Below are 22,293 nucleotides of genomic sequence, written 5' to 3'. Positions count from 1 at the left end.
TGGTTTGTCTCTTGTTCAAGGGGATGGAAAGAGACAAGGAAAAAGGCTTTGAGGTGAGGTGGGGAAAGTGGAGAGAAAACCACTGCATTTTGATTGCCCTGAGTGGTAGCCTCAGTGAAGTCTGGGCAGAAGTCTGACTCCAGGGCCCAGCCTGCGCTAAGCAGCATCCACTAGAGGACTGGGGTACGTGTTGTGAAGCAGGGGCATGAGAGAAACAGGCTCAGCACAGAGTACTCTGCAGGTAATGGGAGTGAGGGAGTTGTAATGCTGTGGAGTGCCAGCCTCAGGAGAGGCTTTTAGGTGTGTTTAGGGGCTGACAAACCCTGTTAAACTCCTCTGGAGTAAGATTATTTTGGAATTTAGGAATGGCAAAAGTCAGCCAGTCTGCATGATGGGCAGCAGGCGGGGTGTGTGAAGAGATGTTATTATTGTTGTTTTTTTTTTTTTTTTAGAAGTTATTCTAAATCTCTCCAAAGAGGGAATGAAAGTTGTTACCTCCTGCCGGTATCTTTCACTGAGCCTTGGCATATGCTTCTCACGAGGTTTGCTTGGTTAATGCTGACTTCTGCCCTTAGCTGCAAGGGTAGGGAACAGAGCAGAGACCATTGAATGTTGCAGTGGAGGACAGGCTCAGGATGAAGATGTTTGTTGAGCAGGATGCTTTCAGCAGCTGGGAGCTGTCTAGGTCCTGCAAGAAGGATCATCAAATAAAATGTGCCAATGGAGCAAGGAGGGCTGGAAGAAATGTGTTCCCCAGCACTGTAGTGGTTAAAGCTCTAGTGATTTGCTGAGCTTGGGGGCAGCTGGTGGATGCTATCAGAGAAACACTGAGCATGTTTTCCCAGAGCTACCAGTTCTCTGATGGCCTCAGTGGCCAGCATCTTGCAGCACAGCACTGGTATATTCTGGAGAAATACTGGATGCTCACAGAAGCCCAGGCAGTCTTAGCAGATGAGAATTTTCCAACTCCTGCCCTAGCAACTTCCTGCAGCAGGTGTACATTTTCTGTGTTTTGCTTGAGTACCTTTTTGTTGTTGCTTTCCATGTGTGAAAGTTGGTTATTTTGTCATGGTCCTATATATATAAATATTTTTAGCATTAAATGTGTTTGTGGTTCATTAATCATTAGTAACTTTTTCTTATAATTCCTCTTTATTAAAAAGAGCACTATTTCTTTCTTTGCTCTTCAAAGTCTGGTCTCTAAATAGGAAGGAGTGAGAAATGAAATTGGGGAGTGGATTGGTAGTTTTGAAGCAAACGCAGACTGATTTAGTGCTTTGGAAACCTCACACATGTGATGAGCAGAGAATAAATCCTATAATGAAAGCTCATTCCTTTTCCACTAATCTGTCGTCCTGTGACAGCTCTGTCAGAAAGGTTTATATCTGAGTGTAAGCCATGAAATATTGAAGGGTGTTGCCAGCTGTTCAAGTTCTGGGGTTTTTGTTTTGCATTGACTGGAAAGCAATTATAAGAGGTTAATGAGGGCAGTACCAAATATTAGGCAATTTGTGAGTGGTATGAATCAGGGTTGCTATTAAACAAAGCGAATCCCAGGTTTTATGTACTTAATCTACCCAGGTTTAGGCGTCCCATCTGAGCTAATGCAGTTGGCGTGTGCCTTGGGGCAGCGTGTCCTGCTGAGGCGGTGTGGGGTGGCTGCTCTCAGCTTGCTGCCGAGCCCTGGCACGGGCACTGAGGTGCTCTCAGGCTCGTTGCTCCTGTTGACTCCACTGCTGCTGGTCTTTGGAGATACCACGGTAGCTCCTTTGGCCAGGGTGCAACTCCAGGAGGCACTGCTCAGTGCTGTGCCGTGGTGCTGGACCTGCCTTGGGCTGCAGGGCTGGCTAAGGGTGCTGGAAGCTCAAGCTGGCCTAAACCTTCCATCAGCAGTGGTAAGAAACAGCTCAGATGCTTGTTGTTGAATATTTGTCCCTTGACAATTTATGAGGATAAACAGTATAAACAAGTGACACTTTATATTTGGTACAACAGTCTCGTATCCTTGCTTAATATTTTAATTAGTGGAGAGCTTGCACCCAAAAAGGGTGTTCAGTGACACCATCAGCTGAATAAGGCCTTTCAGATATGTCTGTCTGCATTAGCAATGATAAAACTAGCTCTCATTTTACAAAGAAATAATTTCTTTTAAATATAACATTTTCCCTCCCAGTGCCCCCTGCAAGCCATACTATCATCAGAATTCTCATTACAGCCCTCTTTCATCCCTTTGTCTAATGCTGGCTGAAAATGCCTTTGTCTTCAAGTTCCTTCAATTATTAATGATCCAGTTGTATTCTTTTTACCAATTGGTGCAGAGAGAACCTTGAAGCAAATGTATATTAGTTATTCCATTTATTCTCTCCTCTCTTTTCCTTCTGCACTCTTTTTCAATCGTGCTGTGCTCCAGGTTTTTCACTCGCAGGTTCCACGTGGCTGCCTGGAGTTTCTGCTCAAACATAAGAGTTGTCATTCCCAAAGGCTGACTTTGATTCCAGACCTTTAGGAAAAGAGGTAGGGAGCCTCCTTGCAAATTCTGGGAACAGATGCATTCTCAAGTCTCTGTTGTGGTAACGGGTGGGCAAACAGTTTCACCTGAAGCCGTCCCACCAAGCCGTCCCACCCATCCAAGGGGATGAGCTGGGAGCCTGGGGGATGGCGGGGCACCAGCCCAGCACAGCTTCTTGCTCCCACCCTGCCTGAGGTGCAGCTGTAGCAAGGTGGGCAGCAGAGGGTGGAGTTCATGCGAAAGGGCTGCAGGGCTTGTGACACCTGCCCGGGGCCTGGGAGTCAACCTCACTGCTGAGGGAACGGAGGACCCTGTTCCTGCCACTCTCTGAATGAAAATGTAGATTCAATTTTTAAAAAATACTTCCCTGCAAAAAGCAATATTTGTTTTTTGTTAGCTAGGTAAATTCTTTAATAACATCCCTCTGCTCCCAGTCAGTTTAGAAGGAAATTGCTTAATTACTTTATCTTCAGAATGTTTTTCCAAACTCTTTCTTCTACCTGGGCTATCTCCCTGGTTGGCCAATGTCTGTCTTACTGCACAAAACCTGAATTTTGGCTCTAAATGGCTGCAGAATCATCACTTATGAAGGAGAAGGAATAATTATCTTGATGTTTTAGGGACAGCAACTCAGTTCAGATAAATAAAACTGATTCCTTGCCCACAGATAGTCTTTTCCTGACAAGCTACTGCCTAGCTATTTGCTTCGTATTTGTCTAGATATGTGCTTGAGACATCATCTCTCAGTGTGCTGTTTTGCATTTTTCTGTCTTGAGTTCCTTCTTCTAGATTGGAGAAATGCTTTGCAGTTGCTGTGATCTTGGTGGCTTTTGAATATGCTTTCCTAAGTGTGAAAAGCTCAGCCCAACTTGAGGTCAAAACCAACTGTCATAAATGCAGACTAGGGAGAACGCGATCAGTTTGCTGGGATTTGTTATTGACAAACTAATACTTTTCAAAGAGTATTCAGCTCTTCACCTGTCCTGAAGATGCTTATAAATTGCTTGTTCATGCTTTTGTGCCAAAATCTTTGCGAGGAGATTAAGCTGATTGGTTTGTCATTTCCCATGGCTTCCTTTCAACAGAGGGTGCGGTGTTTGATCTGCTCTGAAGCCTCAAATACTCTTCTTGAGTCAGGAAGGACTCATTAAATTTGCTCCATTACGTCTAGCTTGTTTTGAGTGCTTCAAACACTGCTCTTACCCATTTTGACCCAAGGTTCTGCTGCTTTTTAAAATTAATTTCATGCAGTGTTTGCTCACAGTTGATTTTATTTGTGAAAATTGAGGCAAATGTTGACTGCGTTGCATCCTCTGTGCATCTTCTTTGCTGTGCCTCTCTGTTGAACCATGACTTGCCCTGTTTGCTTTTCAGATCGTATTGAATCATTTTTACTGCCTTTTACGCTCCTTGCTAATTGTAATTCATCTCATTCCTCAGCTTTTCTGATCATGTCCTTGTGCTTTTGCTGTCTGCAAGTTGTGTGACTTTTGTCTCTGCTTTTTTTGTATTATTTCTTCTGGATATTCTGGCCCTTAAAAAGCTTAGTGTAATTGTGATAGTCTTCCCCTGTGCTGGTACATTTTGCTGTAAAGCAGTGTCTGGATGATTTATGGTAGCGTGAGTTTCAACGTTGGTTGTTGAAACGGTGTGAGAATCTTCCCAACTTTCTGGCTGTGCTTCCACTGAGCTGTCAGCTGAAATGGCACTGATCCAAACACCTCTCCATCTAAAGAAGGCCACATCCCTTGAGGGGCATCAAATAAGTTCCAAGCTTCTTTGTTTACCTGAAATTCCATTTTGCCAGGTGACTTTGTCTTCCGGCCCACTGATAAACCAGGTTTGACTACAACCACATTAGCTTCCCCAAACTGCCTGCTAATGGCAATGGCTTGTGACAGTCGTCACTCCGCACCGTGAGCTCTTAGGCAGCATAACTGAGTGGTGCTGAATGGTTTTTCACCCTCGAGGCAGCTGCCTGGTAGAGAGGAGAGGGATTCTCATATACAGAGCTTCAAAATCGTTCTGAACACTGCTGTGAGGCCAGGGGAAATGAAACCTACCCTTGAGCTACCCACTCCACGTTTGCAGTCATTAAACCCGTCTTGGTCTTGATGCAGCAACTGCTGTGGGCTCCGTGGAGCTGTAGCTGATATAATATGTGTAAGCGAATGGGGAATCAGGATCATTATGTTAACCGCAGGAAATCTGCTTTTATGGTGATGAAAGCAAGAATCAATCACAAGTCGCTAATGAATTAGCCGGCGGTATCTGCAATGTTCATGTCACAGTGAGTGCAACAGTCAGAATCCATTAAGAAGCCATTTGCAAAGGGGTCCTCTGTGAGAAGGATGTCTGCTACGTGCAGTGCACGTGTTGCTGCCCCCACCTTGCCTTTGTCTGAGAAGTACGAACTCTCAAGTGCATGGCTGCAAGGGAAGGGTTTCAGATTGTCTTGGCTGGGTTTTGTCTTAGAGGTCAAAATGTCTGCTAATTAGGGCTGCTTTTAGTGGAAACCTGCAGTTTGCAGAGGGCAGTCACAGAAGAGACTTGTCTCAGTGCAAACACATGGGTGCCCAGGCTAGGAGCAAATAGGCTGTCACATCAGAGCCACGTGGTGTCAAATCCGTGTCTGTGTGGGTCAGCAGCATCCTCATAAGGCAACTTGTATCCTCTCCACTTCAGCCAGCCCAGAGCTGCTTCTCCTTGGCACAGCTGGGCTGCTGCTAGCTCCTGCTTGAGTTTCTGCCTGACTGCCTCCGTTACATAAAGCACCACTAAGTGAGAAGCTGTTCAATCCGATTCTGCTACACGTTGCTACATGTTGCTGTGATTTCTATTGCCTCTCTCCTTGGTTTTGCTGTCGAGGAAAAGCGGTGACGTGTTAGAGCTGAACAAGTTGTTTTTTAGGGTTCTTGAATGAACGTGTGGACATGGGAGAAAATAAGTAGCTGGCTGATTTTAGGAAGGCTGCATTTAGCTGCTGGGAAGGGTATCTCTGAAGAAAGGTAGACCTTCCAATTGCTTTATTAGCACTGTGAAAATGAAGGAACAAATGCCTTTTCATTACAGAGACCCACAGACCAAAGACCCATTGCAGATGTGCCTCTGTTTTCAGTACTGTGTTTCACTACATGCCAGCAATCCATGGAACTGAAGAGAACTTGAGTGTTTGCTTACACATTCACCTAAGTATACATTGAATTTATATATTTATATATCCAAAACCCACAGTTAGGCATAACAGATAAACTTGTGTGTTTTATGTTACAGTTATTGCTTTGTGTGTAGTTAAGGCCCTGCCAGCTCAGAGGTTACACTTTAATTGCATGTCATGCAAAATCTGATTCAACAAATGAATCATGAATTTAAATAATTTTATTTGTAAGGTTAATACAGAACAGTAACCAAAGGTTTTGCGTGACATGACAGTTAATTGAAACCTGTTAGGTTGCATGATTGTTAAGAGAAGTACAAACTGACATTCAAATGAATTCTATCGCAGTAGCTGTGATATTTTACTGTAAGCAAGTTTTTGATTCATCACCTCGCTGGTAGGCCAGAAGAGGGAAGTGATGAGAAAAATAATGGTAGGGTTTGCATCTGCATTATTGCCTTAGTCATAATCCGCATGATGGCAGGAAGAAATGCTCAGTGAGCTTTGAGATGTGCACGGTGAGCCAGGTGCTGTGACCACGCTGCGCTGCCAGAGAGCAGCCAGTGACTGCTGGCCAGTGACACGGGGACTGGGCCTGCTGGGGCCATGCCTTCAGGGCTCACAGGAGCAGCTCACACAGACATGTGTGTGATGGGAAGGATGACTGTGATTTTCAGCATTACCTGGCAGGCTGGAATCCCACAGCCTAAGGAGTGTTTTTTCAGTGTCAGTGAATCAGCATGGTCATCCATTATGCTTCCATAAAGCAGTCCTTTCTTCTGCAGGCAAAGAAGGAAGGGCAGAGCTGCCTCTAAAGACAGTGAGGTTGTGGAGGAAGAATAGCGGAATAAATAACTCCATACTCTGCTGATGTCATGCGGCGCATGACGTTCAGGCTTTTGACTTCTGCATCCTTCACCTGTTGGGGAGGCAGGGATTGTGAGGGATGTGTCAGAAAGGATGAGGAAAGGGAGGGCACAGCGATGGCAGTGAACTGGAAACACCTGGAACAAGAGGACTGAGTGCAGCAGTGCTCAGAGGAGTGTTGGTGGGAAGCTGTGCAGAGAACAGCCAGGTAGCAGAGAGGGGGGTTTTGGAGAACTGGAATTAAAAAAGGCAGCTGGTTACCTTAAAACACCATTAGAATTGTTTCTAACCCTGTTGGTCTTTGTTTGGCCTTTTCTGACACCCTTAACTCTTAGTTTACAGTCAGGTGGATGCTGTTTTTAGGAAGCTGACACAACCTCCTTTTTCCACTGTTCTCAGGACAGTCATAAGCACCATGTCGTGCAGGACCACGGCCACAGTAGTTGCCTCCATCTCTTGTCTGTATCAGAGGGAGGCTCTGTATGAAGAACAGCATCTGTGGGTTGACCAAGAGATTAATTAGCATGTACATTTTGACTGCAGCATGCACCAGTACTGCTCTCTTAAGAGCAGATATCTTTCCTGGAAAACCTGATTTTTCCCTTATTAGCTCATTGTGGCTGTAACACTATGAATACTGCTTTATGTGGCAATGCATACCATTTCCCTCTCCATGGGAAATGGAATTAAAGACAAAAATATGAAAGAAGAAATACAAACTCAGCACTTTCGCTGACATGTTTAAAATGGTAATGACTCTCTTGTAGACAGTATCTATCTACCTACAGTGGCTCTAGACTGTATGGAAGGAGCTTTGTGTTGGAGCCTGTGATCTCTGAGCCCCCTTGTAACACAGCACTGACAATGCAGTTATCTTGCAGCCCCTAAAGAGGTTGTGTATGTGTGTGTGCACAGCTCAGGAACTTGCTTTTGTAGAAAGCCATCATGCTGAAGTGGCATTGCTTTGTGTAGCAGTGTTGGTGCTGTTGATTATTTGTGATATCACAGGATACAGGAATCAACTGGAAATTGAAACCAGCTTCTAGAGGCAGTGAGGAAATCTCTGGGATGATGTGTTTGTGACAAGGCACTCTCAGGCTTTGTCAGTGGGATCGCATTGGATGAGCTTACCGATGTTTCGGTGGTTCTGAGACTGAGGTTTGCCTCTGCCATGTTGAAGGTTGGGTTGCTTTTCCTTTTTGGGTGGACTCTGAGCCTGGGGAGTTCAGCTGAGCCAACACCGACACCAGGTAACCCCCTGAGTGGGCTGAGCAAGTGCTGTGTCTGGGCTGTTCCCTCCAACTGGCTGGTGCTGGTTTGTTAGGGGGCAACTATACAAAACTTCACACTGCAGTAGTTATCAACAACTATACTGCATCTACATACAAGATCTGGGAGCTAACCAGCACCTGTCATGAATCTTGCTTTCTTATTCTTTCGCTCTCATTGGTCGCCTAACTGTAACTCAAGGATTTTCTAAGAAAACCTGGGAGCACATTTATGTGATGCCTTCAAAGGGTTTTGTGCAGCATTGGCATTTCTGAAAAGCAGGCCTGGAAGAATTTGAATATCCCATATCCTTCAGTGTGATTTCAGCATGGAGTGAAATGGAAATGAAAGCTCCCCTCCTAGGTATTCTTCAAATCTATTATTTAGATGAGGAGTCAGTTTGGATTCACAAAGAGATTGTGCCTGAAAACATCCATCTGACATTTCAAAAACAAGTAAGCTGAGATGTAAGGGGGAAGAGTGGACATAGGTTGTGTGGGTTCTGAAGGCTCCTTTCTGCACTGATGCCACTCAGGAGCTGCAGTCATGTCAGCTGGGCTTGCTATGCTGCGTGGAGGGCCCCTGCATGGCTGCTGGGGAGGGCAGCATCACCAGGACATGTCTCGGTGGGCTAGGAAGGTGGTGGAATGTGCTGTGGTGCAAAGGCAGAGGGTACTACTGATGGGAAGACATTATCCCAACTGAAGAGGCTCTGGAGGAGCTGACTGCCTGAGGGAGGTAGGTTTTCTGTTGGCTCGTTCCTTGGGAGTGGGGAACAATAAGGAGACTAAACCTCACATCCTGAGACTTTCCACCCTGCTTTGAAAGCCTTTGTCCCTTGCTCTGCAGAAGCTGTTCCTTCAGCCTGTATCTCCTCCCCACCCTTCTTCCTCACAGTAACCATAGAGATGCAGACCATACCTCCAGCCCTGGTGTCCTCACTGTGGAGCTCCTGCGAAGGAGCTGGTGTGGCATGCTGCAAGTACTTTTCTGACATTAATTACTGTCCTTCTATGTTGTTTTTTTCTTGTTCCAAGAGGGGAGGGAGGGGAAGAAAAGCAAGCTTCTCCATCAAATGGCTGGTGAAATAGATGCTCCAATGTTTATTACTACTGCAGAACAGGCAATACTTAGTCTAGAAAAGCTCCTGTCTCCTCTCAGCCTCTCCAGCAGGCAGCCATCCCCAGCACCATTCTAAGTGCTAAAACAATGAGGCATAAAAAGAAATTTCTCCGTTCCTGGGCTATTTTTACCGGGGTGGTGCAATTTTTGTTCAGCAAGCTTATTCCTCTTAATCTACATCACTGATCATATTAGATGCTATTTTAGGGATTGCATAGAATGTTCACCCAACCTATTACTAAAAAAGAAGCAACCAACCCCCGAGGATGTTGTTAAAGGCAGGCTGTGTGATTTCAGCAGGGACTTGGGTTTAAAGAGCCGAGGTTGAGGTTCTGGGAGGATCTTCCGTTCTACCTGAGCTTGGCTACAGGGGTTGTATGTGAGCTTGGCAAGCCCAAGCCCCTTATCTGCATCTTTTTTCATCATCTTTAGAATAGGTAGAAGGCTGCCAGTATGCCCCTTTGTGTTTTGAATCTTTAAAATAATGACTTGTGATAGAAACCTTTTCTTGTTTTGCCCAGCACCTTGCACAGTGTGACTAGAATGAAGCTGAGTGCCCTGTCCTACATGTACACCAGAATTAAAAAGAAAAATCCACCTGAATGTGCATGTTTTTTTCGCATTTGCTTCTGACTTCAGTAAGTCTCACTGGCTCCTTTACCAAGGTGTAAACATCCATCAAAGAAGAATAACTCTTTGAGGGCAAGGGTAACAAAATACATGCTTTGTAGCATTGGGTTTGTAATTGAAGCATTTCCAGTATCTTGGTTTATCAGTGCACCCATGTTCGTATTTTTTATTGGCTAAAATGTGTTCCTGTTTCAGTGTGTTGGATGCAAGGATTTTATGGGATGAGTCTGCTTAGTGACTGCCCCTGCTTTCCTGGCTGGGGCAGGACTGGCTGGAGTTAAATCTCAGACCAGGCTCAGCATCATTTATGCTCCAGCATGTCCTGGCCCAGCCCTTCATCACTGCCTCCTCCTGTGCCTTTATCTTGCCAGAAAGTGGGAATGCTTTACTGAGCTCTACAGGAATACTCTATGCTCTGGGCATAGGGGTCTGCTTGGCAGCGTTTGTCAGTCCCTTGTGAACCTTGAGAGGTGTGCCAGGAACATCTCAGAGAAGTTTCTGGAGGTTTTCAGGACTTCTTGTAACGCCTTGACTGTCCCAGCCCAGGAGCTGGTTTTGGGACCTCACTGAGCTGCTGCTGAGGGAAGAGCGACAGGCAGGAGGTGGCCATGGGGGTGTGGGAGGGCTGACAGCAGGGCCGGGAGCCAGCACCAGCTGGGAGGTGGGGGAGCTGAGTAAGATGAGGGCAGAAGAGTTTCCTTGGTATCTGCAGTGGATGAGCTCTGCAGTGGGAGGTTTGGCAGCAGCAGGCACCCCTCTGGTGAGTCACAGGAGGCTTTCTCAGAGGAGAAGTCTAAGAATTGCGCTACTGTTGCTCTTGCTTGATTTTCCGTTCCTTCTGAAGGCCTTTTGGCCGCCATACGGTGCCTGCTCCATCCTCATTCTTGTCCCTTACAGGTTGTCTTTGAGAACTGCTTTCTTCCACTTTCTCCTCCTCACTGTTGTGGTGCTTTAGAGAGTGGGCAGAAGTGGGCAGGGCAGGGCAGATGCTTTTGAGGTACTGGGATCTGTTCATAGAGATAAATGAGGGTGGAACTTCTCATTGACATGAAGTTTGATGGATTTGTGAAGAGTCATCTTGTTGTGGTTGAGAGGGAATTGGGTCCCTTTGCAGCCCTCTACCCCCAAAATTTGGAGAGAGAGGGAGAGAAACCCTGAGAATCCACATGAGATTTGTCGCTCTGTCCTGCAAACCCAATGTCTCCCTCAAAGGTACATGGGTTTTGTTGGATCTCTACCAGACTTTGTGGCAGGGAGATGTGTCCTCCTCCTTTGAGCATCCTCCTATTTGAAGGGGTCTTCTTGCATGGGGCCAGAGAAGCACGAGCTTACCTTGCGAACGGGTCTTATTGGCTTGTGTTTTGACCATAGGGAGCTCTGAAATCATCTCCTGCCCTTTCTGGTGGGGCTGATCTCACTGGGTTCTTGTGACTGCTCCATTGCTGAAAGCCTCTGTAAGCTTGTGCTGATGTTTCATTACAGAATTACAAAGCTTAGAAAAAAAATGGGCTCATCTTTCAACTCTTAATTCCTTCATCCCCTGCTCCTTCTGTCCTGTCCCTGCTCAATGGTGCCACATCTCCTCCCCAGACATGGGGTGCCTTCACAGCTCAACGAACCCATGTAATGCTCAGGTGGATGTCCAGAAGGAAGCCCTGAAAAACGTAGGTGAGGTTGGGGCAGGTATGGGGCAGTAAGCCCGGACACCTCACAGCAGCTCATGTGCAAGCACAACTGGGCAGTGAGCGCTGCCCTGTGTTATTTATTAGTCCTGAAGGGTCCCTGCTCCCCTCTGCAGCACTTGTGAGTTTTACTCATTTTTATTTCCCATTAGTGTGGATAAACAAATGCAAGGCTCAAATGACAGTGTAAACGAGCTGCTTGCAACACGTGAACAGTAGCATGCGATAGAAAAAGGAAAAGGGAGAGCGAATCTCTCCCCTAATCCATAATGTAGAAAATGCTAAATCCCTTCAGACCTCCTTTCCACTGTACTGGCTGTAAAACCTGTTTAGGATTTGGATCGGCATCGCAATGGAAACCGTGTGCGCTGCTGCCTGTGTGCCGTGCGTGCTTGTGTGCGTTTGGCAGCTGCACAAAAGGGACTGGCTGATGATATTCATAGGCTTAAAGGCCCGATTCCTGGGGACGCACTTGGTTGGATGCAATTAAAATGCCTGTCAGGCAGTTGATACCAGAAAGCCCTTGACGAACTGCTTAGGCGGCCACGAGGTGCAGCATCCTATTGTAAGTGGATGATGGCGGAGCTGGTGGGTTTGTCATCATTCTGGAAATTTCTGTGGCCAGTGAACTCCCTCTTCCTCTCCCACTCACCCTCTTTTCCTTTTCACCACTGCGGGGACGACTTCTAATTTGCAGTTTTCCTGACGTACCCATGGTAGATACAAGCTGGTGGCTTGCAGACTGCGTCGGTCTGGAGATAGGCAGCGAGCCGATGGATAACAACACTCCAGGAGAATGATTATGCAGCAGTTATTTAAGGATAGGCTTTTGTGGTATGGCAGCATATGAGCTGGTAATGATTTTCTTTTTAAAATGAAAGCTTTGTTTGCTCTGTGAGTTTTTGCAGGAGTTATACCTTCATGCTGTAGCTTTTTGGGTTTAGTCTGCTGCGGATTGAATTCCGTAGCGGTGCACACTGAATGAATTAAAATGTATAGGTGATAAACTTCAGCAGTTTTGCTGATAAATTTACTCAGTGCATACATAATATTTATTATAAGCTCCCACACCTTTTGCACAGATACGGGTATGGATATGTCTGTGTGTGCGTCTACGTTTTTGTATAATGGAAAAAAAAAACTTTTCTCATCGCTGGAAGCTGTTTTTCATCCAAAATGAAGTCTTTTTTTTTTTTTTTCCCCTACCTTTGGTTTATTTTAACAGATTCTCCAACATACTGCCTTTGACGTGATCCACTGATCGGCATCTGCTTGTTCACAGATCAGAAAGGTAGGGCGCCTCTCTATTCAAATGTGATTTTAAGAATGTGGGATTGAATGCAGAGCAGGGTGTGGATTGCTCTTTGTTTTCTGTGGCTTTTTCTGTCTGTTTTGTTTTAAACAGTAATTAGCCTTCTTCATTTTACAGAACTGTGCTATGTTGCAGCTTTGTATAGATTTTTTTAATTGTTTCGGCAGGCAACTTCAATTTTTGATGTGTATGCATATGCTCTGGATGCTTAATTAGCCCTTTCAGCTGCAGCTACCAAAGGGTGAGACAGAAAGCTGAGCGCTTGTTGTGCTTCATTCTAGCTGGGGTATAGACCCCATCCCCATTTGTATTGGGTGTGGGGGCTGCCTAAGATTGCTCTCAGCATCCGTGCAGTGCTTGCAGCCTCACAGGAACAGGGTTAAAGTCAGTGCCTTGCTCAGAGCAGGTACAATCTATCACAGCCAGCAGAAAGCATAGTGCTGTTTTCATGCTGTATCGCTTTCATGGAGGAGGAAACTTCTTTTAACCCATTCGCTGCTGTAAGGATTTGGTGTTGCTCAGCTTGGGGCTGTATGCACAGCGTCTCAGCAGCCTGGCTGGGAGGAGCAGTGCTGGCACAGCTTCTATCTGATGGCTTTTTGAGCTCCCAGACATTCAGAAATCATTTCTATGTGGCAAAATAAAGCAGATGGACTGGGATCTTTCTGACAGTGTTGCTGTTAGTTCCCAAGAGAAGTTTGTTATCCGCTGTCCCCTAATACCTTTTGGCTTTAGTTGCTTTAACTCTTTTGAGGTGTTACTGTGCATTGTTCTCATCAGGTATTGCAGCTCATCATACATCTTAGCTCAGCATTTAGACCTGAAGGTAGTATGTGTGTTTGTAGGGCAGGAAGCAAAATTTACGTGTGTTTTAGTTTTTAAGAAAGGCATTGCATTTCTAACATGGCTAAAACTGAGAATAATGCTAACTTGGGAATAAGTCTGGTCTCATGAAATGCCCAGCGGGAGTACCAAACAAGCAAGAGCCCTGAGCCAGAACTCCAGCATGGCAAGGATGCAGGCCACTGCTAGCAGCAAGGGATCCCTGAAATGGTATGAATAACCAACTTTATTGCAATAAATTGCTGAGGCTGACTGATAGTGCTCCTTCTGGAGGAAAGTGTTACTGAATTCTTCAGGATATTTTCCCTCCTGGTTGTCTTACATACCATTCTGTTCCTCATTTTCCTCTTCGTACATCTTTCTGTTCTCTTGGCTCTTGTATTCTTTCTGTCTTTGGCAGAAGTCTTCTACCCTAATAGGCTTTCCTGGCTAAATAAAATTCTTCAAAGAGGTGCTTTACTTGTTAGTTTTCTTTAGTTGCTTTTAATACTATTTCCTCCTGGTATTGATTATCACTAGACTCACTGAAATAGAAAAACCTGAAGTAAATAGCGTATAAAACACTTCAATTCTCAAAAAATAAAAAATAAATAGAAGCATCCAGCAATCTGTTTTTAGCTAAGAGCAGGTCCCTTCTCTTCTCCCTACTTTTAATTTCACTTCCATTATCCAGGGGCAACAAGCCAAGCTGCAGTCTCATTCTGATTTCATTAATGTTTTGCAAACTCTGTCTCAAGGACTAACGCTGCTTGCTGGGCTTGATGTCAAAATCCAAGGTTTTGCTGCAGCGCGGGGGAAGGGAAAAGGAAGGATCTCTGACAAATAGAAGTGATGGCTTTGTTAGCAGACAAGTAGAACTGCATAGTTTTTACAGTGTCACTGCATAAGGAATCAAAATTGTTGGCAGTGAGATCCTCTAGTTTTCATTTCCTATGGAAATGCATTTTATCTTCTGTGCACAGTATCTTATCAGATCTCTGCGGTCTCCTGAAAACAAACAAAGGGTGTCAGCTACGTGTTAATAAATCACGGCTGCTGTGGGGATTTTTCTGTTTTTTGAACAACCAATACATATACATTTCTTACACTTCTGGTTTATCAGTCATTTTAACCTCCTCACTTGAGCTGAGCTTTTGAGATGCACATTAGGAACTGATCTTTCTGACTGAAAAGAAGAAAGGGATGCTGTGCTGACAAAAAGTAGAAATAATTTTAAACAATGCTGTTTTCATGAAGTAGAGGTAAGAGACTCATTTTGTTAAGAACATGTGGATTAATAGGATTTAATAACTGCATGGCCACAGGTGTAGAATAAGGTGGCTTGGAATATCAAAATAAAAACATGTTAGATGATACAGAAAGATAACGGAAGCCAGAGCTTGCAGTGGCAATGAGGTGTGTTGTTGGCTTTGGGGCACGTGCCCAGAATGACGTGATGTTTGGCACTCTCCTTCATTAAATGAATGACACGGTGACCAAATGCGCCAAACGCCTCCAGAAGCAGCGCATGTCGTTAGCTCGTCCCCAGGGCTCCTTGTGGGGAGTGGCATCAGGAGTGAGCTCGGCCACGCTGTCTGCTCACATCCCAAGACTGCTGTCTGGCTTTTAACCGTGCTTGGTAGATGGCTCTTTTCTCAGCACATGCAATGGAGGTAAGGTCTTGTTTTAAGGCAGTTTTAGGCAGGATCGTAACATCCTCACTTCTCTCACCAGGGTTTGCTTTATACCACTAGTACTAATGCTGTGGGTTTTTTCCTGTGGTTGCATGGAATGAGTATTATTTTTTTGAGAGTCAGAATTAGTGACTTTGACATTCCTGTTAATTTATGTCTTGTATCCAATGATAAATTCACAGTGGAGGGTAATCTGATTAGAAAGGCTGTCTCCTAGTCAAAGGTTTCAGTGGCAAATAAGGGTCGTGGCTTTCCTTTGAGTTAGGGGTCACTTGCAGGATCTGTCTTATCTACTAGGACATCTATTTTCATGCGACTTGTAGGAACTCTGCTTTCTCTGTTTCTGCACCAAAACAGGCTGAAGTTGGCCTATTGACTCAATAATTATTAGCTGCAGAGAACGTAATCCACGTAAAACTTCTTTATATGGGTTAGAGTTGAGCTAATGGATCGTTGATGAAGAAGGTCAGTTTCATGAGTTTATCTCTTTTGATCTTCTCCGCTCCAGCCACATCTTCCGTTACCTTTGCACCAGAGCACTTTCTCTGCAGCCCTTTGCTGTGCTTTGGACAGGGTGCAGTGAGTGCTGGAGCTGCTCTGGAGTTGCCTGCTAGAAGGACAGAGGCAGCAAGTAAGTGGTGAGCTTGTGCTAGTGCTTTCTCCATTTGAGGGATGACTCACCTCAGCTTTGTTCTCCATTTCTAGGAGGAAAATGCACTCTTGCTTTCAGGCTATGTTTAAATGCTAAGAGTTAGGATAGTGGTTTACAATAGCAGAAGTTTGGTTTAGTAACTTCAAGAAGGATAACCCTGCATAACCTGTCAAGAAAACAACCATCAAAGCACAGAAATCAGTGGGGGAAGAAACTCATCATGAGCTCTGCTCAGCTCACGTGGCCTTCATTGGAGGAAGAAGTGATTAGGTGCAGGTTTTCAGTTGGTGTGAAGAGCTGGAGGCTGCCAGACTGATTTTGGAAGCTTATGTCTTCTTGCTTATTTTCTTTGTGTAAAGTCAGATTCCAATGTAGTGCTCAGTAGGGTTATATTCACCAACTTCATGGGACTTAGAATGGTGGTTTGTGGGTTGGCTGTGATAACTGGTGGTTTGGGTGTTAGTGTAGTAGCAGGAGCAACAAAAAGACTAGAATACATTCAGTAAAATACTAATTTCCCTTTTCTTTGCTCATCAGCTTAACTCTTTCTGTTAAGCTCTTTGGCGTACAGAATTATGTTGTGATTATAAAAGTCTGCAGTGACTTGTAACACGATGAATAAAAGGCAAACAATTACCTGCCCCGTTTCTTTAGAAGGTGCTATTCCCTGATGGATACCCAATCCTAGCATGACAGAGCTGGGAAAGCCAGGAGATTCTGCGCTGCCAGTAGCATGGTAAGAAAAAACCTATGGAGCAGCAATGCTGCTGACTCACACGTTGCAAACCTGGAACATTCCCTGAAAGGCTGGAGATGCAGATTAACTTCCTTTCCCTGGTGTGGTCAGAGGACAATTCATTACAGTATTTGCTACCGACTGACGCCTCTAGATAGTTATGCACTGCTGCTTTTGCACTAATATTTGGTGGAGTGCGTTAGCGTGGAGCTTGCGAGAAATAATTTATTTTAATACATTGAGTGTCGGTCAGTGCTAAATCACAGAAGCTATTTAGATTTGTTTTCTGAGTCATCCTGGCTCTTGTGATAAGATGATTCGTCAGTGTGTGTGGTTAGTAAATTGGTTTCACTTTTTCCTTTTCTTACTTTTAATATTTGCTCTCAAAATTGCACATATATTCCTTAATTGGCCAAAAGAAAATGAGTCATGTTTAGGAAAGTGCCTCTCTTTAGCCTCTCCATCACCAAAGGGAAGAGGCTCATGAGTTGCAGAGACAGGAATAGAGAGCAGTGGGGGAAAGACCACAGAGCTGTGTGTGTTTATGTCAGTACAAAGCTGCTGCTGTTGTCTGGTTCCCTCAGTAGCCTGTGTCTGCCTGTCCTGAGCCAGAAAATACATGTGCCTGGAGGGACCTGAGTGCTGTGCTGCTCAGCAGTGTTGTGTTTAGTACTGACAAACATCATCATATGGTGGAAACCATAGACCTGACTTTGGCCAGGGAGAGAGAGGGATGTGTGGCAGCTTGGGGGAACCTGTGTGCGACAAGTCCACCCTTCCCCATTTAAGCGTTTGAGTTATGGCCATGGCTGGTAGGCAGTTATGAAACAAACCCACAACACATTGCTGTGAAGTGTTCCTTGAGAGAGCACTGACACCTTTGTGTATAAGACAGCATGGTCCCCTGCATATGTAGTGCAGCAGAGGGAAAACCATGCTAAAGCAGCATCTTATTTTTGCAGGAGGGGGAAGCCAGGCTGTGTCCTGCAGCTAGGAGCTCTGACACCTGCGTGCTGCAGAGCACTACTGTTGGTTGCTGGGCTTCAGGCTGTGCACAGCCCAGTGCCTGCTGTACTCCTGCAACCAAGTCTTATGTTCTCTGTGAGCATCAGCTAGGATGTTAGTGTCGTATCAGTTCTGTACTGACGTTTCCAAAAGATGTCATTGGAGTTGATGAGAACCTGATGTGGCTTATATATATATATATATATATATATATATATTTTTTTTTTTTTTTTTTTTTTTTTTTTTTTTTTTTTTTGCATAGGGCTGCAAGGATTTGAGGTAGATTGGGTTCTGCCTTCATGCACTGTAGGCCTGGAGACTAGGCACCAGGAACCAGCACAGTGACACCTTTCTGCCCTTTTGGTTGCCCTGAGCACCAGGGAGCAATCGTGCTGCAAAGCCAGCCTGCTCTCTGCTCATCTGAAAGCAAAAGGCTTAAGATCCCACTGCGCTGCCACAGGCCACCTGAAAGATACATGGCTGGGGTCAGGGCGGGGACAAAGCTGGTAAAGTTTAATAATTAAGGACAGAAGTACCTGCTTCAAGATTTCGAGAGTTGCAGCAGACTAACTGGAATCAGACTAAGGGGATGTTTACGTGCATTAATCCCAGACCTTTCTTAGCACTTGCTAACGTGATGGTGGTGGCTCAGCTGTTTGATTGCCTTTAGGGTCCTCCATGTTGTGCTAAAGCAGTAGTATCAGTTGAGTTCGCACTGACCCAAGATGGCTGAGAGCCGTACTGATAGTGTGATGTTAAAGCACGGCATTGCTGCAGCTGGAATGTGTGTCTGACCTCACTGTGCTGCTGTTGTGGGGTGCATCATGGCTGCCATGGTACTTGCCCATGGGCAGCTGTCAGTGAGGAGAATTCCCTGTCACAAGGTAGGGTATTTCTTAGGAAATACCGGAAATCTAGGAGGACACAGGCTTTACTTTTAAATGAAGCACTGTGTGGTAAGCTTCTTGCTCAGAATGCGTGCACTGAGGCTGGTGGGCTGCTCCTGTGTGCTCTGCATCTTTGAAAGGACAAGGCTGCGAAATCTTTCATTTAGCGACATGATGGTAGAAGTAAAGGTACATCAGCAGCAGCTTCATTTCTCCTTGGATGGATGCGCAGTGCCTAGGAGAACTGAACTCTCTTCCTTGGAAAGTTGCCACTTAATCCTGCGGTACAACCAAGCACATTCATAATCATTAAAAGGAGAATTGATGCTATTCTTTTCAGAGGTGGTATTATGTAATTAATAAAGAGAACATCTGTATTTGTAGCGACAACTGTGAGAAACAAACAGATTTGCTGACTTCAGTGACATTTGCTGCAAAATACTGAGAATGCCCTTGAGTATGTTAAATGAATGTGCTTATCCATAGGTTTGTTGTATTTTTTGTCCATTAGTAGAGATGTCTTTCCTCGCTCTGAATACTTGTAGAAAGGTACAGGTAAATTCAAGACTGGTGTGTACAATGTCTAAATGTAGTTTTGCAATTGTGTCAATAACTGGCATCTGTACAAACCTGAAATACACTTCTGAGCCTTCCTCAGAACAGGAAACTTGAGCTCTTCAGTGATAAATTATAGAACACAAGGGGTGGAGACCTGTTCTGTGATACAACTAACGCATCCATCCATTTTGCAAACAATACCTAACTGAGAACAAATCTTTGAAAGAAAATGTTTACAAAGAAAATAGCAAATGAAGAGTTTAGTGGTCTGGATGGTCCCCACGCAGTCTGCTGTTTGCTGTACTGTTGTGTTTGCCAAGGAGGGCTTCGAGAGTCGCAGAGTCACGGGCCTTGAGCTTCAGAGAAGATCTGTGTGACACTAGGAAGGGTTCTCGGAAGTCTTTGAGTGAGTACAATTTTATCTTGGTGGAATTTGGTTATTTCCTGTGTTCTTGTCCTGTAACTCACTTTTGCCTTGGCAGTATTTGACAGATCCACCACCACTTAAACCCAGCTGGTCGCGGTGGCCGTTTTGCTGTATTCCACATGCACCAAGAGCCTCTTTCTCCTCAGACAGATCAGGAGCCAAGGTGCCTTCAGCAGCCTGGCTGGATAGCAGGGCCCACGTTTCCCTAAGAACTGCTGTCTGTGGGAACTGCTTTGGAGGAGCCAGCAGTATTGCCCTGAACCAGCTGTTGCTCTGTGCCTTGGCTGCAAGTGAGGAAATGCAGCTATAGAGAAACGGGGCCAAGCCAGAAAGGTGCATTTTGAGACCTTTGGCACATAGTAGAGTCAACCCCAGATATGATGTGGATGTGACTATCCACTGCAGCTTGGCACAGCTGCTGGTGCCAGCCCATGGTGATCTGCTGTGCACGGTGCTGCTATGGCTGTTCCTGGTAAGGAAGTCAGTGGGAGGTGTCTGGAGCCCTCCAGTGAAGCACCAGCTGGGATGCTGCAGGGATGCGTGGGGCAGGGTTTGGCCCAAGCACTGGTTGGACGTGGCTGTCCACACTCTCACAGGGCAGCATTCACCTGTGGAAAGCTTTCTGCTCACAGTCATGCAACGCTGCTGAGAACAGTGTGTGCCCTTACAAATTTGAGAGCTTGGAGCACCGTATTCTATTTTTCCTTTCTTTTCCCCCTCTCTCAATTGTAAGGTGATCCATGTGGAAAGTGTTACTGCCTTCTGCAAATTATATTTAACACAGGGCTCCTGGAGACCTCCTGCAATTGCTGTATATCCTCTATAGACAATTTGGCAGGTGATGGTGGCTCTGCTTCAGGGACTTGAGCACTGGCACTACCACAGCTCCATGTGGATGGCCACTGGATGCCATCATGACTGTTCTACAAAGTATTTCTTGGCTGTGGAGCTCAAAACTTCATCTTTATTTGCATTTGTTGAGCAGGGTTTATTCTGTGTGAACATCAGATTCGGCTTTGCAAATCGTCATTTTTCCTCCGAACATACCAACTTCTAACTGAACATGGAGAAAAGCAGTGAAACCTATGGAAGGCGGGGTTCAGTCAAATCGTTGCATTTTTATCCGTGTGTTCACTTCAATTCTGCTGGTGTTTGCATTTATGTTTTCTCTAGCCGTCGTTGTTACAAGGATGTGAGTGTCTCCTTTCCACCAGCACTGCTCCCTATAGAGTTCACTGAATGCAACAAGACGCCCAAACTGTGTGCTCTGTCAAAACAAAGGAGATTTTTTTGAATTCAAACCTTTGGATTTAATTCATGCTGTGGTGCTAATAGGCTTGCTTGCAGTGATGCCTCCTTTCCTCTTAAAACAAGGGAAAGAACTAGTTTGTCTGGGGAAGGGAAGTTGTATGTTGTAACAGAGGCTTAAAAGGGCTTGTGAGGATTTACAGCTGTGAGTGTTTATGAGGGCTGAACCCACAGCGCTTCTGTTTCCCAGCAGTACAGATTGCAGAGATGATCACACGAGGGACACGCATGAAGCAGCAGCACTGCAGTTTGTCTTTTGACAGCACGCCGACATGCCAGCTTGAGCTGAGTAATACTGCGCAGCCCTGCGTCCCAGCACTCTGCAGGGATGGCCGAGCCCATGGGCTGGAGCAATGTGTGGTGTTAAAGCCCCCATCTTGTGGTATGTGTGAGAGAAAGGGCCCCTTCGGACTCCGCAGAGGCTGGCTGAGATGCTCTGTCCAACAGTGCTTCCCTGCCTTGTCCAGAGCTGCTGCTTTGTCCCAGGCTCCAGCCCACGTGGTGGAAAGTCACAGAGGCACAGCTTATCACTGCTGGGCAGGAGCATCTGCCCCAGCTTTGCTTATTTTGCACTTGTTGGGGAGAATGGGTGAATTTCTAAATGATGGTGTGGAAGGGAAGCCTGTGACCTCTGCACTTGCTGCAGGTTAGAGGGCTCCATGCAATGCGAGCCAGGCATTGAATCCACACGTCTGGAGCCGTGATGGGCGTAGGAAGACCACTTAGCTGTTTAAATAGACTTGATGGCTATTGTGTGGCTGCCATCTGTCCTCTTTCACACAGCTTTGTTATCATCTTGAGCCCCATCTTACTAGGTCTCTAAACCACCGGTCGGTCTGCATTCACTGTTGGATAAAGGAGCCGCTGCTTTTCGTAACAGAAAATAATCTCTCTCTGTAATAGTATTAAATCAGCCTTTCCTCCCTTTTTGGCATGCATGGCTTTCCGTGCTGTGATTGATAGCAGGGGCCTTACTGCAGCGTTTACCATCCTGATAAATGTGTGCTTTAATGGGGTCCTTTGCTCTAAACAGATACCAGTAGCTATAGACTCAGTAGCTGTAGCCAAAATACAAATTAAAATTTAACGTATTAGCAGGGAAATAAATCCAAGGTTGTGGCAAGACTGGACATGGAAGATGCTTCAGGGAACACTTGAAAAATTTTACTTGCAAGAGGTGAGAGGACTGAAGGATCTTGAAGGGGCTGCCCGTAAGAAAAATGCAGAAGCAAACATGCAGCATACTGCAGAGCCTGTTCTTTGTGCCTGTTCGATTCAGCATGCTCACCTGCTGCCGAGCGACGGTACTGATGGAGAAGCTGGTTTTGCTGTCAGCCTGGCAGGGCTGTGCAGGCTGAAGTTCTTTGCAGCTCTGGCACAAGTCCAATGCTGGCTCTGAGCAGCAGCTGCAGGAGGGCTGCAGCAGCACATGCATGTGAGCACTTGGTCTGCAGTTGATGTTTTGTTGGTGTGTTTTAGCCTGATGTTCTCCACATCAATAAAGAAGACTTTTTAAAGGGCTGCAAACACTGAAGCGCCCAAGAGAAATTCTTCCCTTGGACAAACAGTCCAAGTGATGGCAGTTTTAGTAGGTGAAAGAAAAACTGCCTTTTAGCATGGGTTTGGCATTATTCTGCTGCAGTGTGTAACAATACG

General features: G+C 45.5%; 1 protein-coding gene across 11 annotated transcripts in view; it reads left to right on the top strand.

Moving 5' to 3' along the window:
- The window catches only part of MAP2 (microtubule associated protein 2), a 147,685-nt gene that overhangs the window by 26,630 nt on the left and 98,762 nt on the right, over window positions 1-22,293 (top strand). For 9 of the 11 annotated variants that reach the window (XM_065751274.1, XM_065751273.1, XM_065751272.1 and 6 more), the window contains exon 2: window positions 12,462-12,527. The gene's annotated coding sequence lies outside the window, so the exon portion shown is untranslated. Of the gene's footprint in view, window positions 1-11,925; window positions 12,091-12,461; window positions 12,528-22,293 lie in introns of those variants that run through there. The other 2 variants (XM_065751276.1, XM_065751275.1) reach the window with 1 other exon arrangement.

The sequence above is a fragment of the Cyrtonyx montezumae genome, unplaced genomic scaffold, assembly GCF_038088225.1.
Source record: "Cyrtonyx montezumae isolate F1298 unplaced genomic scaffold, pur_monq_1.0 scaffold_7, whole genome shotgun sequence".
NCBI classification, from domain to species: domain Eukaryota; kingdom Metazoa; phylum Chordata; class Aves; order Galliformes; family Odontophoridae; genus Cyrtonyx; species Cyrtonyx montezumae.
This window is presented reverse-complemented; position numbering and strand designations above follow the sequence as displayed.